The sequence below is a fragment of the Vicia villosa genome, linkage group LG2 (assembly GCF_029867415.1).
Source record: "Vicia villosa cultivar HV-30 ecotype Madison, WI linkage group LG2, Vvil1.0, whole genome shotgun sequence".
In the NCBI taxonomy this organism is placed as follows: Eukaryota; Viridiplantae; Streptophyta; class Magnoliopsida; order Fabales; family Fabaceae; genus Vicia; species Vicia villosa.
In genome coordinates, this window is record NC_081181.1 from 175,644,500 (window position 1) to 175,660,977 (window position 16,478).

A 16,478-nucleotide genomic window follows, 5' to 3' on the forward strand; every position below is an offset into this window, starting at 1 on the left:
GCCTTCGAATTAGTCGACTCTCTATGTCGTACTGATCAAATATCTGAATAAAGCAATAAAATAATTAATTCTTTATTTAATTCACTCCTCGACCCGACTAAATCTATTAGTCGCATTAGACGAGGGATAAAAAAATATATAAAATTCAAAACACATTTAATTTGCTGCCCGCGACGATCAATTTATCGATCTGAGTAACCAGCAACGCCCCTTAATCCGTTAGCTATACTGACCAAATCTATTGGTCACCGCATCTAACGGTGCCATATCAAATCAGGGTTGTACGCCCAAAACTTAAAACATTCAAAACACTTCAAATCAAATACGGATTTTCATCCTAATTCAAAACTGCGAATAGGCCACTCAAAAAGCCTTTAATCAATTTCAAATATCTCCATAATCAATTCAAAGGCGTACAACCCTGTGCCCGAACTACGTTGACTCTGATTCTCCCTAAGGAGATACGTAGGCACTTGGTAACAAGGCGAGTCTCCCCCCTTAAAATCTCAATTCAGTTTTAAATCTTAATTTTTACCCTTTTCATTTCATTAGCTATAAACCTTATCTTTTGCCATAAACCTCTATCTTTAAATGTTAGCCTTTAGGAAAGTGTTGAGGGTGCCTAACACCTTCCCTCGACCTGATTATAATAACTTATCCCGAATCTCTAAACTGCGTAGGGTTTCCTATTCGCCCTTCAGAATAGATGGCGACTCTAAAAGCTTAATTTTTAGGGCAGGTTGCTACAGGTACTACCTATATCAACAAGATGCATCTTCTTTTCGGTAGCCCGTTCCATAAGAACTTCATAGTTAAGCGTGCTTGACTTGGAGCAATTCTTGGATGGGTGACCTTCTGGGAAGTTTCCCGGAAAGCGTGCGAGTGAGGTCAAAGCATACTGAAAAGACCCGTGTTGGTTTGTGGGGTCAGTCGATCATCCCGAAAGCAGTCTGGGGCGTTACAAATGGTATCAGAGCCATACCTCTCCCAGTACGATGTGGTTCGAGGACGAACCATGCGGAAGCTGGTGGGCATGTAACACCCGAGGCCGAAGAAGGCGAGGGGTGGTTGCACCGCATGTAACACCTGAGGCCTATGAGGGCAAGGGTGGTCGCCACATCGGAATGAGAGGGATCCTAAGGCTATGCAGGTATGAGACTGCATGGTCGAAGGAAAGCTTATAAGGATTGATGGGTACTACCTATATCAACAAGATGCATCTTCTTTTCGGTAGCCCGTTCCATAAGAACTTCATAGTTAAGCGTGCTTGACTTGGAGCAATTCTTGGATGGGTGACCTTCTGGGAAGTTTCCCGGAAAGCGTGCGAGTGAGGTCAAAGCATGCTGAAAAGACCCGTGTTGGTTTGTGGGGTCAGTCGATCATCCCGAAAGCAGTCTGGGGCGTTACATAATCCACGATGCTCGATCTTGGGAGACTTATACGCCTACTTTTGGAAAGGACTTAACTTGTTCTTAGCAGCAGAATGAACTCGGGTTTGTGTTTTTTATGTAACTACATGATGAACAAAACCCAATACAAGGTTTCGCACCACTTCGTCACTTTGTTTTAATTTGAACCTTTATTAGGTGTTTTGAATGTTTTTTGTTGGTTTTTTTTTAAGGGGATTTACTTTGCGATTTGAATCACATAAAAATGTATAATGATCGAGAAACAGATTAGGGAATGAATCCCACTCATTTCTCTCCCATTAGGTAGTGATTGTGAAACAGATTAGGGAATGAATCCCACTCATTTCTCTCCCACCAAGTGATTGAGAAACAGATTAGGGAATAAATCCCACTCATTTTTCTCCCACTTTTAATAAGGTGTGATTCGCATCTCTATTTATTAGTGTTTTAATGTTGAAAAAGAAAAAAAGAATGAAAGAGGAGAACTAAATCTAATATCCTAATCTATGTTATTATAATTCCTATTTATCATCTAAGGGGAGTATACTAAGATAAAAATAAAATTCTATCACTATATCAATCAAATGAAATTATATACAAGGAAACGTTAAACAAAACAATCATGTATATATGAAAAGAAATTCAACTAAAAATAGAAGGAAAATGATTTAAAATCTACTTCAAGTCTTAGCACTTTTAAACATCTCTAATAGCATATACAAAAAGAAACTAAGGCTATTGCATAAATGCAAGCCAAATTATGGACTAAACTCACATGATTAATCATTTAGAAACATACACTAATCAGGTAGAAAAAAACCTAATGAAAATCTAATCAAAACATGGAACTGAATTTTTATTTTTTATACACAATAAGATATAGGAGTCTACTGATATCACACAAAAAATGACAATTAAATTCTACTCCTAAGGCAATTAACCAAATTATTTTGTAAAACATACTAAACATAAAAGTAAAAATGAACACATGTGAGGAAATGATTTATTAGAAAATAGTAAAATAATTTCTAAAAATCTAAAAAAAATACTAAAATTATCTACACATATAAAAGTATCTAAAACATATTTTTATTTATTTTTTATCTGAATCGAAACTGGTTTATGAATCAAAAGTTATAAGAGAATTAAAATGAAAAAAAGAAATCTAAATCTGTCTAAAGGGGGTGCAAAAGCAATTATTGAAATAAACTGAAAACTCTTGTAACTGATGCATTGGGCCTGTAGTTGGGGGTGTGGAAATCATTAGTGCTGAGGCCCAACCCAAAAGATCTTGTGGCCCATGAATCAACTTGAATTCATTTTTATTCGTTTCCAAAGTATTGCAATCAGCAAGCACATTTATTACACTATAGTTTCTTTTTTGAAAAAAAAATAAACGTGACATTTGCACAAACATACACCCCATATCAATTGGTCAATGCTGGGTTTAGGTATAATAAGACAAAATTGATGCCCTAGCTAATCACATGCTTACACGTCACCGCCCATGAAAACAAAAAAACAAAAAAACGTTAACTAAGCACTAATGAGAGAACGCCACGCAGAGAGTTCATCCACTAGAAAATAAAAGAGCTCATGCAGCTCACGTGAAGAGTACCATGTGGTACTATTCATCGTCTTCCCCAACGAGTTCACGGCGGCGCCGGTAACGGCCAAGCTTCGAAAACGGAAAAAAAAAACCACCTCTCCTCTCAAAATTTCGTTCTGAGCTCGAAAATGATCTTATTTTCCCCTAAAACCTTCTCTAATGTCCAAACCGAGATCATCTCCTAAGCCCTAGGTTACCGGAAACTCGCCAAAACACGAAACAACACCACACAATCGTCTTATTTCCATCTACTGAACATGATTACAGCATCGAAACGCGTAGAAATAAAACAAATGCAACATATAACAACGCGTCGAAATAAAACAATATGCAACATATAACACCGGTGTGGGGAATCAGCCACTATATATGACCTATCATGGCAATTAGCATGCTGAGAAGTTTAAGGCTGACCTCAAATAAATCTTGGCCCAGAAACGTGAGAAAACTCTACACCTTTACGCCTTCTTGATGATGTTACGAGTTACACTCCTGATGTAGATTTCTCAAGGTCTTGGAACCCGGCGAAATTGGCGTTTGCTTCTTCAGAAACCCTCAGTGATGATAAATTTCGACCTTGAAATAGTGATGACGATGATTAAAGATAGAGATGCTGATGGTGATGTTGATTCCGAGAAGAAATTAATGATGATGATGATGATGATGGAAGAGAGATGAAGGTTTTTGACGATGGAGGAGACTTGGTAATGGGTTCACGATGCAGGTTGATAATGGGAAGAAGTGGTGGTGGTGATTGATTCCGATGAAGGTGAAGGTTGAGGGTGGTGGAAGGAGACGATGAGAACGGTTGCAGTGGTTATGGATGAGGGCTATGAGAGTGAGAGGTTGAAGATTGATGGTGGTTATGGAGTTTGTTATGGTGGTTGAAGGTTGGTTAGGGCGGTTAGAGAAAGAGATGAGAGAAGAGAGGGTGGAGAGAAGAGAGAGTGAGAGGGAGAAGAGAGTTTGAAACTGAAAAATGAAATGAAGTGTCTGTGATTTTGTGAAGAGTCTCATCTTATATATGATGAATTCATGGTGCATGGCTTAAGGTGGGGAGTTGCATATGCTTATGGTGATGCTTCTGTAGCTGATAGTTCCTCTTGATAATGCAAGTTGTAAGTCATTTGTGGTAAAAACTCTTTTTTCTTTCATGCATGCTAGTTTTTGTTTAGCCAATTGGAGTAAATGGCATGTCATGCATACACGTGATGCATCAAGTTTGGTATTTATGGTAAGCTCTCTTGCATACTTTTTGAAATGAGGAAGCTGCCTAGTTAAGTATGGCATGATGGATCTGTTATGTGCCCAGCCATATTGTAGGAAATTTCTTGGCCCAATGTCTTGCCCACACTAAACAATCATGTAGCTAACTTTGCGAGCTTACATCTCTAACCACGGTTCACTCTTTGACTCGCTTTTGGGCTTAATGTAAAGAGGAGACGAAATGGAGGAGAAATGGTGTTAGAAAATTCTTAAAATAAGACCTGGAAGAAGGAGAGAAAAGGCTTGGAACATAGTGTGTCGTAGTTGCCTTGGGTGCGCGCGCCTGACTATTATCTGGCCCGAGTCTTGGTCAAAACGTGACTTTGCGAGGGAACAACTTTGGGTAGTCGCCCTAATCCATACTTATATGTAGTCGCCCCAAACTCGTATATATCATTCTTTGGGATGGATTGCAAGACAGAAAAAATCTTCAATGTTCTTTTATCCCTGAACAAAATATTTTTCTATCCTTACAATATATCTCACATAATGGTGTTGATGTTGTTGTTGTATTTTTGGAATAATGCTCAGTTAAAGAAGGTTGGAAAAGTTCCTTATGATAGATTGCAAGTGCAACAAATCATTCTTTCTTCAATTTAAACAAAAAAGGTTGTTTAAACTTTGAAAAGATAAATGCAACGACACCTAGAATTGTAGCGATGATGAAACTGGATTTTTTTAATATTCTGTATAAACAATGTAATGTTTTTTAAAAATATATTATTCATCCCGGTTTTCTTCTAAAACTGAGGGGTGGACATATTTTACCTCGGTGTCTTTCAAAACCGAGGGAATAATTTTAGCATGATTATTGATGATACTGATCACCGTCCTTAAACAAATATGGTGGACTGTCTCCCTTTGCAATTTGAGGACATTGATGGGATGGTTTTTAGTACCTACCGTTAGGTTAATCTATGAGTTTGTATGTTGTTGCAAGTGTAACTTAAAATGTGATATGTAGAAAAGCAACATGGAACAAGTTAGATTATTTTAAATAAATGTAGAGATAAAATCATAATAAAAGAGCATTGAGAGAAACCTCTGGTAATTTGATAATTTGTTCAAGTGGCAGTTGGATAGCCTGTGACAAAAACTTTTCAGAATGGGTAAATTCAGATGTTGAAGGTTGTTGTGACCATTCACGTGTGAAAGTGCTCAAGCTATTTACATATTTCCCTACAATGGAGTCTTTAGGCAACCTGCATTTATGTGAAATAAGGAAGAAATAAGTACAGATAATAAAAGTCATGAGTCATCTTTGCCTGAATTTATTTGAAAGGGAGTGTTCCTATTAAGAAAATCATAGATGTTGGGAAAATCATTTTTGATATGGATGGTGGTAACATCGTGGCTGTTTGTAACAACAAGCGAATACTTCCCTAACAATAGGTGAATGATATGCAGGGGTTGTTTAATTGGGCAACATGTAAAGATGCACAACTGAAAAATGTCATGTATGTAACAACCTTCTTCCTATTCTACTGAGTACTGCGGTAGAATAATCAGTGGCTTTGAAAGATCTTGTTGTATTTGTTTGTAAGCAAAGAACTCCTAAACGTACAACATGTGGTGTTTTCACTATGTTGTGAAACAGAGAAATTTAGCATAAAATAAAACATTTCTAACGCAATGAATTGAAAAATGATATCATTCAACTTATTTGACATACCCTAAATCTTTCAATACTAAGTTAACATGACATGGTTCATGCGCCGTGATTATTACTGGGAGTGTATGACTTCGTCAACCATATGTGTGCCATCTAATTAAATGAAAAGAAATAAGGCATTAGAAACAAAGTTGAATCACGAAATATGATACGAAATGTCGCTAAAAATAATACCTATAAGGAGATTCTTCTGCGATTTTCCTGAAATGATATCAGCAAATGAGGTAAAGTTAGTGATATTAATATCATGACCATGTAATGTTTAAAGCATCTTTATCAAGAAAGGATTTTAGAAGGATATCCAAAATATATTAAGTTATAACATCAATTTTAAACGCAAAATTGAAATACAAACAAACCTAAAACCACAATTGTAAAAAAAACATCAACAATCAAACAATAAACCTAAATAAACAACAAAACACAAAAAAGAAAAATTCCCAAATAGTCAAACAATATCAGTTCTCCAAATAATAAGTCCTCAATATTTAACCAACATCAAACGTAAACCATAAAACAATAAACCTATATTATAACACCCGTAATATTTTAATTTTAATTTAATTGGAAAATTGAATTAATAATTAAAATTATTATGAATTCTATGAAAATAATCGGAAAGGGAATGGTTTATAACATTGGGCCATGTGAGAAGTTAGTAAGCAGGGGGTGTTGTGTAGTAAAGCCCTTTACCTAATTAAAATATTATTTTCATAAAATATTAAGGAATTGGGAAAGAAGAAAAGAACGTGAAAGAAGAGCTGAAGGATTGGAACACGAAGAACGTGAAGAGGAACTGTAGAGGGAGAGACCTATCAAGAATTTCGACTAAGGTAATGGGGGACTCTCCGGTTAGCATCTATGATCGCATTTTTAGATGATAATATTGATTAGGGATGTCGTTCGAGTCAATTGATTTGTATGTTAGGTTAGGGATGTTATGATTGATGAAATTTCATGAATTGTTGGATTAAAATGTGTTGTTTTGATGTGTGATGATGTATAATGAAATTTCATGATTTGTGATTGTGTGACTGTATCTGGTGCTTAGAGTCGATTTTGGGGCTTGAATGTGAAATCGCAGGGTCTGTCGCAGACCTGAGATTTGGTAAAATCGCAGGTCCGCTAAGCGGAGGGGGGTCCGTTGAGCGGAGGACCCGACCTAGTTAGTTTATGTATAACTGTCATACCCCAATTTTTGACCTAAGATACCACCTCATATCATTGCATATGCATCATTTGCATCTCTAACAAATTGCATAGCCTGTGTTTGTTACTTGTGACTCAGCAGAATTTAAACAAGAAATCACTCATTAGTACAAGCAAAAATCAATTAGGGTTTTGTTCCCCCTTCATTTCAAATGAATCATCTTCATCAACAATCAACATTTGGTCCTCAAAGATTCACTTCAACAAACTCAAAGGCTTTGAATCAACCAGATTAGGGTTTTGACTGAAGATAGCATACTCCTGACTTTTGCTCAGGGTTTGACCTAATGACTAAGGACATGACCTCAAGACCCCAAGGGAATCATTTTTACCTAATCCATTGGCTCAAGACATCTCCTACACAAGGATTGATCAACAGTGAAATTTCAAATCATCAGAATTAGGGTTTTGAACTATCAGGGACTAAAATCAGGGATCACATTTGGGAAACCCTAAAAATCCCCAGGAAGTCAATCAAAGGTTTTGAATCATCTTCAAATAATCCTTATGACAACATCCAATGGAAATTACATCTCAATTCAAGATCCACAGTCATCAATTTCATCAGGTCGACAATTAGGGTTTTTGACCTAATTCACTGAACAATTGTCTTTTTAATCAGGACATGGTGCCACAACTCAAATCATGGCTCAATATCCTCTAATGCCTCAATATGATCCATTCATAACATTCATTTGATGAGGATAACCTGGTTCATTGGAAATCTCCAGAAACGCGATTCGTCCGAAAAAGTCAACTGTACAAGATCACCATTGACTTTTGGGGAATTTTGGTCAACCATGACTTTTGAAGTTTTGAATCATTAATATATGATATATGAAGTCATTTGATCAAGAAAAATCAAGAAAATCAATCAAGAATCAAAAAGTCAAAAGTTTGACTTTCCATACTCAGAAAAATTCTAAGTGTTTTTCAATGGTTTTTTCCAAACTTTGGAAGGGAATTTCTCAAAATTTCACCTACAAACTGAAAAAAACTTCCAACATGAAAGTTGTAGATTTTGATCCAATGAACAACTTTGTCACATATAATTTTTTTCCAAAAGATCAACCATTTAAGAGATATGGAGCTTCAAAGTTGGTATCTTTTGAAAATTTCACTTAAAACTTCATTTTCTTCAAAGTTCATGGATCTTTTTCACCCATTTCCTTAAAGGTCTTGAAGAAACTTTCAACTAGGGTTTTGAAGTGTGTAATATGAGCTTTTCAAAATGTCCAAGAGCATGAAAAAATATGGAGCATAGCTATGGTTTTGAATTATGCATTTAGTGATCATTTTCACTTGAAATTTCAAGTCATTTTGCCAAAGTTATGAACCATTTTGCCAAATGATCCAAGTAATGATGCATAGATGCAATAATTGAAGATATTTTCTGATTTGAGATCAGAATGGAAAGGGATAAGAAGCTTGGAAGAATGACCATGGTTAAGTTACTTTAACCATTTTGCATTAAATGTAAAAGATTCCTTTTTATCTCTTAAGCCAAATCATCACTTCTTGATCAACTTGCAAAGGTCTGAGTTCAGAACTCTTGGCCTATAAATAGAGGTCCAAACTTCATTCAAATTCACACCAAAACCTCACAATTATAGGTTTTCTCTCTTCTTTCTTGAATTGCAAGTTTCATAGTTTTCAAAGAGGTAGAAAACTCAACCTCCAAACCATTGAAGTTATGACCAAAGTGATGGTTCTAACATCTCATAAACATCATATGGGATGTGTTTGATCCATTCACACACCCCAAAACACCTCAAATCTCAAAATCACTACCTTACTTCCATATATGCACATAATAAGCCTTATCATGCCAAAATCAATTCCAGGCTATTTCTGTCCAAACTAACACTTCAAACACCATCCATATACTTCATATGAACTATCCAAACACTCACCATCAACCTGTAACCTCATAATCATCAAGCTCGATCCATACTTGAAGCTTCTGCAGATCGGGTTCCATGGCCTTGCTCAAGTGAATTCAAACTGTTCCAAGCATTCAAACATGCTCCATAAGGTCCATTGATGCTGTCCAGATCAAGAAACAACAACTGTAACTCCTCATTTGCAGAATTCGATTCTCAGTTTTTCCATTTTTAAGGTAAGTGCTCATGAACTTCAAACTCTATTCTCCATGCATCATAAATAAAATATGAACATACCATCTTGTTTCTGCACACATGAGGATCATTAACCCTCAATCAATTGCTATTTATCTTGCACATACACAATTTCATGATCAATTTCAGAATTAGGGTTCTTCACGATTTCCAGAAAATTGATGACCTTAGAGTGGAAATAAATGAAATTAAAGATCACCATCATGTTCCTTATGGAAAATCGAGTGAAATAGACCCCTTACTTGATCCAAACAATTCAGTTTTCAGAATTTTCAAATTTGAATTGGGGATGTGTTCTTGGAGCCATTTTTTGTTCATAAATTTCAAATGTTTGTTTTTAATATAATTAAATGGAGGCATACGTATAACAAGCTGCGCGCGCAGCTCATTTGGTCATTGTTTTGATTGGCAAGCATGAGGGCGTGGGTTCAAGTCCTTGTGGAGACAAAACCCAATTTTTATCACTATTTTTCTTATTTTTCTTCATAACTTCATCAATTAATTTAACCAATCAAAATTCATTATTTTCACTTCATTTTTTGCACACTCTTTGTTTAATATACATATTTTATGAATACCAAAAAAATCATCAAAAAAGATTTATTTAATACATTTTTAATTAGGTTTAAAATGACATGTTTTTAGGTATTTTCAAATACTTTAAATATTGTTTTATTTGATTTTTTCAAACATAATCACTTGTAAATATTTTTTTGTGATCAAACCCTAATCACTTAGGTCTCAATTAAGCATTAAAACTTGTTTTAACTTAATTAAGTTGATTTCTTTTAAATTCAAAATCGTTTTAAAACAAGCGATCACGATTCTTTTCAAAACGATAACCATTTCTTTTTGATTTTTCTTTTCAAAAGAACTATTGATTAAATCTTTTTTGATTGATCAATTGATTTTCAAAACGAAGTGGGGCCTCTCGAATATTAGAGAGTGTAAGTCTCATTTATTTTCTTTTTGTACAGTTTTTTTCAAAACAATAAAACTTCTTCAAAATAAAACTTTTTCAAACAGTTTTCAAATCATTTTCAAAACAACAAAACTACAAAGAAACTTCAAACTTTTCAAATAAAACATGGGCCTCCATGTAGGTATAAGTCCCAAGCCCTTTTGTACATACCTTTGCCTTTGTACAGTTTCAGTTTCTTCAAACAGAAAACTTCTTTCAAAACAACTTTCAAACGGTTTTTTTCAAATGACGCGTCTGTAAATAAAACAATCAACCATGTTTTGCAAATAAAACAGGGGCCTCCACATAGGTATAAGTCCCATTCCCGTACATGAAATTAGGTATTTCATTGTACATTCACCTTTTTTGTACATATCTCGATCAGTTTGATTTTTAACTTTGAACAACAAATCAAAAAATGAAGGTTTTCTTCAAATCTTCCCAAAAATACCATGGGCCTCCATGTAGGTATAAGTCCCAAGCCTTTTGTGAATACTTGTTTACATAGCTTTTGAATAAACTCAAGTGGGTCTCTCCCCGAGTATGAGTCCCGAGCCCCGTGTATACAAATGGATCATGCTTACAGGTATATTTCCTTCATAAACTCCATTATATACACACACCTTGTCATATATATGTGCTTGTTCATACTTGTTCATATTTGTTCATGTACTTGTTCATATTTGTTCGTACTTGTTCATATTTGTGATTGTGTTATATATGCTTGTTCAACTTAGTACAACACTAGGTTCCCCATAGCCTCCTATTGGGCTTCGTGCAAAGAATCTCCCTAGTTTAGGTTAGGACATAGAGTATGGTTTCCCGGTGAAATCGCTCTAAGAGCTCAAACCAACTATACCATGACTCCCCTTGGGCTTTGTACAAATGAGTGACCCTCCCATAGCCTCCTCTTGGGCTTACAATGCAAGGACCCTCGACAGTCCCTCCCATAGCCTCCTCTTGGGCTTACAATGCAAGGACCCTCGGATAGCCTCCTCTTGGGCTTCGTACAAGGACTCACAGGCTTCTTATAAGCATCCCCAATATCCAAATCAAATACCTTAGGAGATTAGACATTTATCATCTCTATGATAGGAGTATCTCATCTATATCATCACAAACAATCAATCAATCAAATAACTCTTTTTGCCACAAGGCTGGCTAATCAATCAAACCTTTTTGCCACCATACTGGCTGATTAATCAAAGTTTTTGTCACAAGGCTGACTTCGTTGAAACTTTTGCCACAAGGCTGGCTGATTAATCAAAACTTTTTGTCACAAGGCTGACTTCATTGAAAGTTTTTGCCACAAGGCTGGCTAAAAAACATCTTTATCATTCTAAGCACCATAAGTGGCATGGCCCAGGGCTTATAATGAAAAGATTTTCAAACAAAAATCAAACAGATGTATGTGATGATATAAATTAGATACATCGAACATTTAGATGACATTTGTCTCTTATCCTTTGCTTCCACTAGCATAAGTGGGAACTACGATTGCTCTAACTTTCTCGACATCCCTTTGAGAAAACGTAGGCACAAGGTCTTATTCCTTGGCGAGCAAAACTTCTCCCTCAAACCACTCAAACCTTAGCACCCGTAGACCCGAGCTACAGATGCTCTGATTCCCTCTAAGGGATATGTATGCAGAGGATCGCGATGATCTTTGCGAGCATAATCAAAAAAACACCCTAGGTCCCACCTATTTCACAACAGAACCTCCACCATAACATAGAATGAAACAAACACAACAAAAAAGCCTATAGAGTACTATAGATACGTTGGGTGCTAATACCTTCCCTTCGTATAACCAACCCTCTTACCCAAGATCTCTCCCCCCACTTTTAAGGTTATTGCAGCTTTTTTCCTTTTCCTACTTTGGAAATAATAAAAAGTTTGGTCGAAACAAAGAAAAATCATTTTTATGAGCACTCGAGCCCAAAGAAGGCATCAGGTGTCTCATCCCGAAAAAAGATACGATTTTTCGCCCGCGAAAATAACGTCGCTAGAGGTCTACTAAGCGGAGGTCTGAAGGAACTCGCTTCTGCCTCGCGTCCCTGAGCGAACCTTGCTGTGTAGAAAATTGTTCGAACTTGAAAATGATGTATCTTTTGAACCGTTGGCCTGTTTTGCGTGCCGTTTCGAGTATGATAGACCTCATAAAATAACCTATGCGTTTAAATGAAGAAATGAGGATAAATTTCGATTATTGAGGAATTATGAATTATTGCTTGATGAATGATGTATTGTGTATATATGTGATGAAATGTGATAATGCATGCTATGTTGAAGCAATAATCATGTGACGATTTATTAGTTGTTTGACGATGATGATTGGATAATATTTGAATGTCGTTAACATATGTAAACATACTTTGATGATGATGATGAATTGAGTATTGGATGATGTTACTCATAGACTTGACGATGGTATAAGTATGTTCATATATGTTTGCATGCATTCATATTTATTGATGGTGATGTATCCATGATGATGTGTTGGATCAATAAAGGGCATGATTCCCATTGTGTGGAATCTGTGCTGGCAGGGCCGTATCTTGATGATGTTGGATCGGTCATGGGTTATTCCCATTTTATGATATTGGTACCACATGCATAGTGTCAGTTCATACATATGCATACTTTTATAACATGATTGGATGTATTCCAGTGTTATAATTATTGATGATGTGTTGGTTGGTTGCTTATGATGATAAAACTTGTCTGAATGCCTGTTTATGAATGCAATTGGGTGAATGATATAACTATGACGTGTTATTATTTATGATGCAATAATATTTGTTAATTGCGATGAGACTCACTCTTACATGTTGACATTTTCATATTGAGGATAGCGGTTGTTCGACTCGGTGAGGATTAGCTCATGAGTCAGTTGTTTAGTTAGCGTCAGGTGTCATGCTCTGATATTTGTAACACTGGGGACGCGATGTTTAGAGTTTATGTTTTATGACTCTGGTTATGTTTTTGATGTTTGAAGGATAAGTTTTAAGGATGATTAAACTTAATCCGTGTGATTTGATTTCCGCTGTGTTAACATGAAGTTTTTTATTTATGATGATTACCTCAGTGAATGCATGACATAAGTGAACGATGTTTAATTAATTATTGAATTGTGGCACCCTTGTTTTCATGTACTCAGAATTGAATTTATTTAATTTGCCGCGGGGTTTAGAAGGGTGTTACATATATCCCCACAAACACCATAAAACATAAAGCATGGAGTGAAAAAAACTGTAATATAAGCATCAATAATAGAAACCTAATAAAATATAAAGAAATGGTAAAGTAAAACCAAGATGAACCAAAATCATTGAAACTCACATGTTTGTCTACAACAAATATCTCAAAATGCTCATATGAAGTTGACCAAACATCATTTCAGGTGAAATTTTACAGCAATCTTCCATAACTCTTTACAGTCGTTGATCTTCTCAAAGGGTCTCACCATGTTGAATTGAATGGAATATGTTTGCATAAGGTCTATGTAGTTGAAAAGTAGAAGGCGGAGAAGGAGTGAATAACGAAAACTTGAAAGAGTTGAAGGCATAAAATGAGTGAAGAAATCAGAGGTGGGAGCCAAAAAAATATGTCATTTGGGTTATGCAACGATTTGAGTTGGTATTGAAATCTGCAGTGATGATGGTAAACCAAGAAGTAGTAATTGAGGCATAAAAGATGTGACATATGCTTTATGGATGTATAGAGGAAACTATTAAGTTTGGTGTATTCGAAAAGTTTACAATTGATTGCAATAGTTTACTGATTGGCAAAGGCAAGGCTGAAATGGAAAACCATTAAGAGTTCCAAATTGTAATAATAATTCTTTTGGACCATACATCAAATTAATTAAAAAAGCATTTTTAGAACAACATTTAACCCCAAAATGAATCAGTGTTAGGTTATTAAAAAAGGTTTAAAATGGGGTTTTTTAGATGCTTCAACTTTCTTATATGGTAGATATGATTAGTTATGAATTCTTATTTTCAAATTTGTTATGATTATGATTTACTTATATATATATTATTTGGATTATTAGAAACTGTATAGGGGCAATTGATGCTACACATATAAATGCATGGATTCCCGCAAAAAATAAATTTCATGTAGGGACAGAAAGGAAAGAATCACATAGAATGTCATGTTTGCTTGTGATTTTAACATGATGCTTATATATATATATATATATATATATATATATATATATATATATATATATATATATATATATATATATATATATATATATATATATATATATATATATATATATATATATGTGGAGATAACTTAGATATAATTCCTTATTCATCACTTCCACTTCAAACTTAGAAAAGGTAACCGTAGGAAATTTACAGTTATTCGTAAAGGAGAGCGTCAAAGGAATACCTGTTAAGGGAAGTTTCTCTATTGAGCGAATCACTAGATAACCTCTCTAATTTATAATTGTCAAACACAACTATAATGAGTGTAGTTGTACGATTGATGACTAGACGATGGAAGTCTGAACTAGAAGATGTTTATGTTCCATCTAAAGGGGAGAAATCACTACTTCCAGAATTACTAGACAAACTAACATTGGGGACATTTACACAAGCCTTGATAAATAAAAACTAGGTGCAAAGAAATAAACTCAAGGTAAGAAGGGTACTTGGAGAGAACGAAATCGAGTGACGAAGGTAGAAACTAAATGCAGAATGACAACACTTCTTATGAAGAAGACAAACGTTCAAAAAATGCCCATGAAAAGGAAGGAAATTGTTATAAAAAAGGAAACTGACTCACATAAATGGTGAATATTTCTCCAAAAAGTCAAGAGACCTTTATACGGAGGAGAGCGAGTAACATAATAGATTGTAGCGGGGGAACTTTGAGATCAAAGCCATTGATTAACTTGACTCATATTTAGTGAAAGTCACCATCGCGCTTTATTTTCTCCAAAGGAAATGGAAAAGGAGCGAAATAAACCCAAAAGAAGTTTTTAAATAAAAAACAACAAAAAACAGAGATCTTAGGTACTAGTGTTGATTATACAAGGGGGAGGTGTTAGCACCCCTCATATCTGTGGTACTCCATATTAACCATTTTGAAAACTTGTGTGTTAAAAGAAATTGTGTGCCAAAAGGAAAGGGATTTTGTTTGATTCCTAAAAAAGATGCTCGACAAGACATAACATCTTGTGCCTACATACCTCCTTAATGCAATGGAGAAGTCAGAGCAAATGTAGTTCCACTTAAAAGGGAAACAAAAGATTTTTAAAAGTGGATAGACACTTTGTCATCATAGTAGAGAAACCTCAACCAACCATACTTGAACATGAGAACAAATAGATCCTTTGCATCACAAATAAAAGAAGGGCTCCAACTTGGATAAATCAACAAGTATGCAACTAGCTCTTTCAAGTGGAAAAGGAACAATCATATCATCAATATCAAGGGGTTATGGGATTACAACTCCACTATAATAATTAGTCATGTCTAAAATTTTGAAAGAAGAGCCATTAATGGAAAAATATATTTTTTAAGAGAGTTTTAAAAGAAGTTTGCAAACATAAGAAGATTTTGAAAAAGGGATAAGATTTTGAAAATTTAATAAGATGGGAGGTGATGAAGGGACAATCCTAAAGCATAAAATAAAAGTTAAGAACAAGAACATTCTAACTAAACAAAAAGCCAACACTTGACATTAAAAAGTCAATGTAGATTTCCCATCCTTTGGACTTAAATCACAAACAAGAAAGCACAATACCACCTATAGGATCCAGATAAACTTGATATCTTCATGTATAACTTGCACCAAGCCTTGGAAATACACCATGAGAACTTGAGGCAAAAATTGGGTAGAGTAACGACTATGTTAAGATGAATTCCTTATCACAATGCCTTGGAATTAATCATCAAGGACTTTTAAAGAATCACCTGCATACATAAAGAGAAATAACCCAAGGCCTTGGAGTAAACTCCAAGGACTTCCAGACAAACAAACACAATATAATCAAAGTATCAAGAACTCAGATGAAACTCCAAAGTGTTAGGGTCAAGATACTAATTCTAAGTCCATAGGTCCATTCTCCAAGCTTGGGGTAAGGTAGCCAAAGTCCAAGTCCACATTAAATCTTTTATAGTACAAGTTTATTATTAGTGTTTTTAAGCACAAAGTAAAAAGAAGAGATGGAAGAAAACTCAAACTATCATTA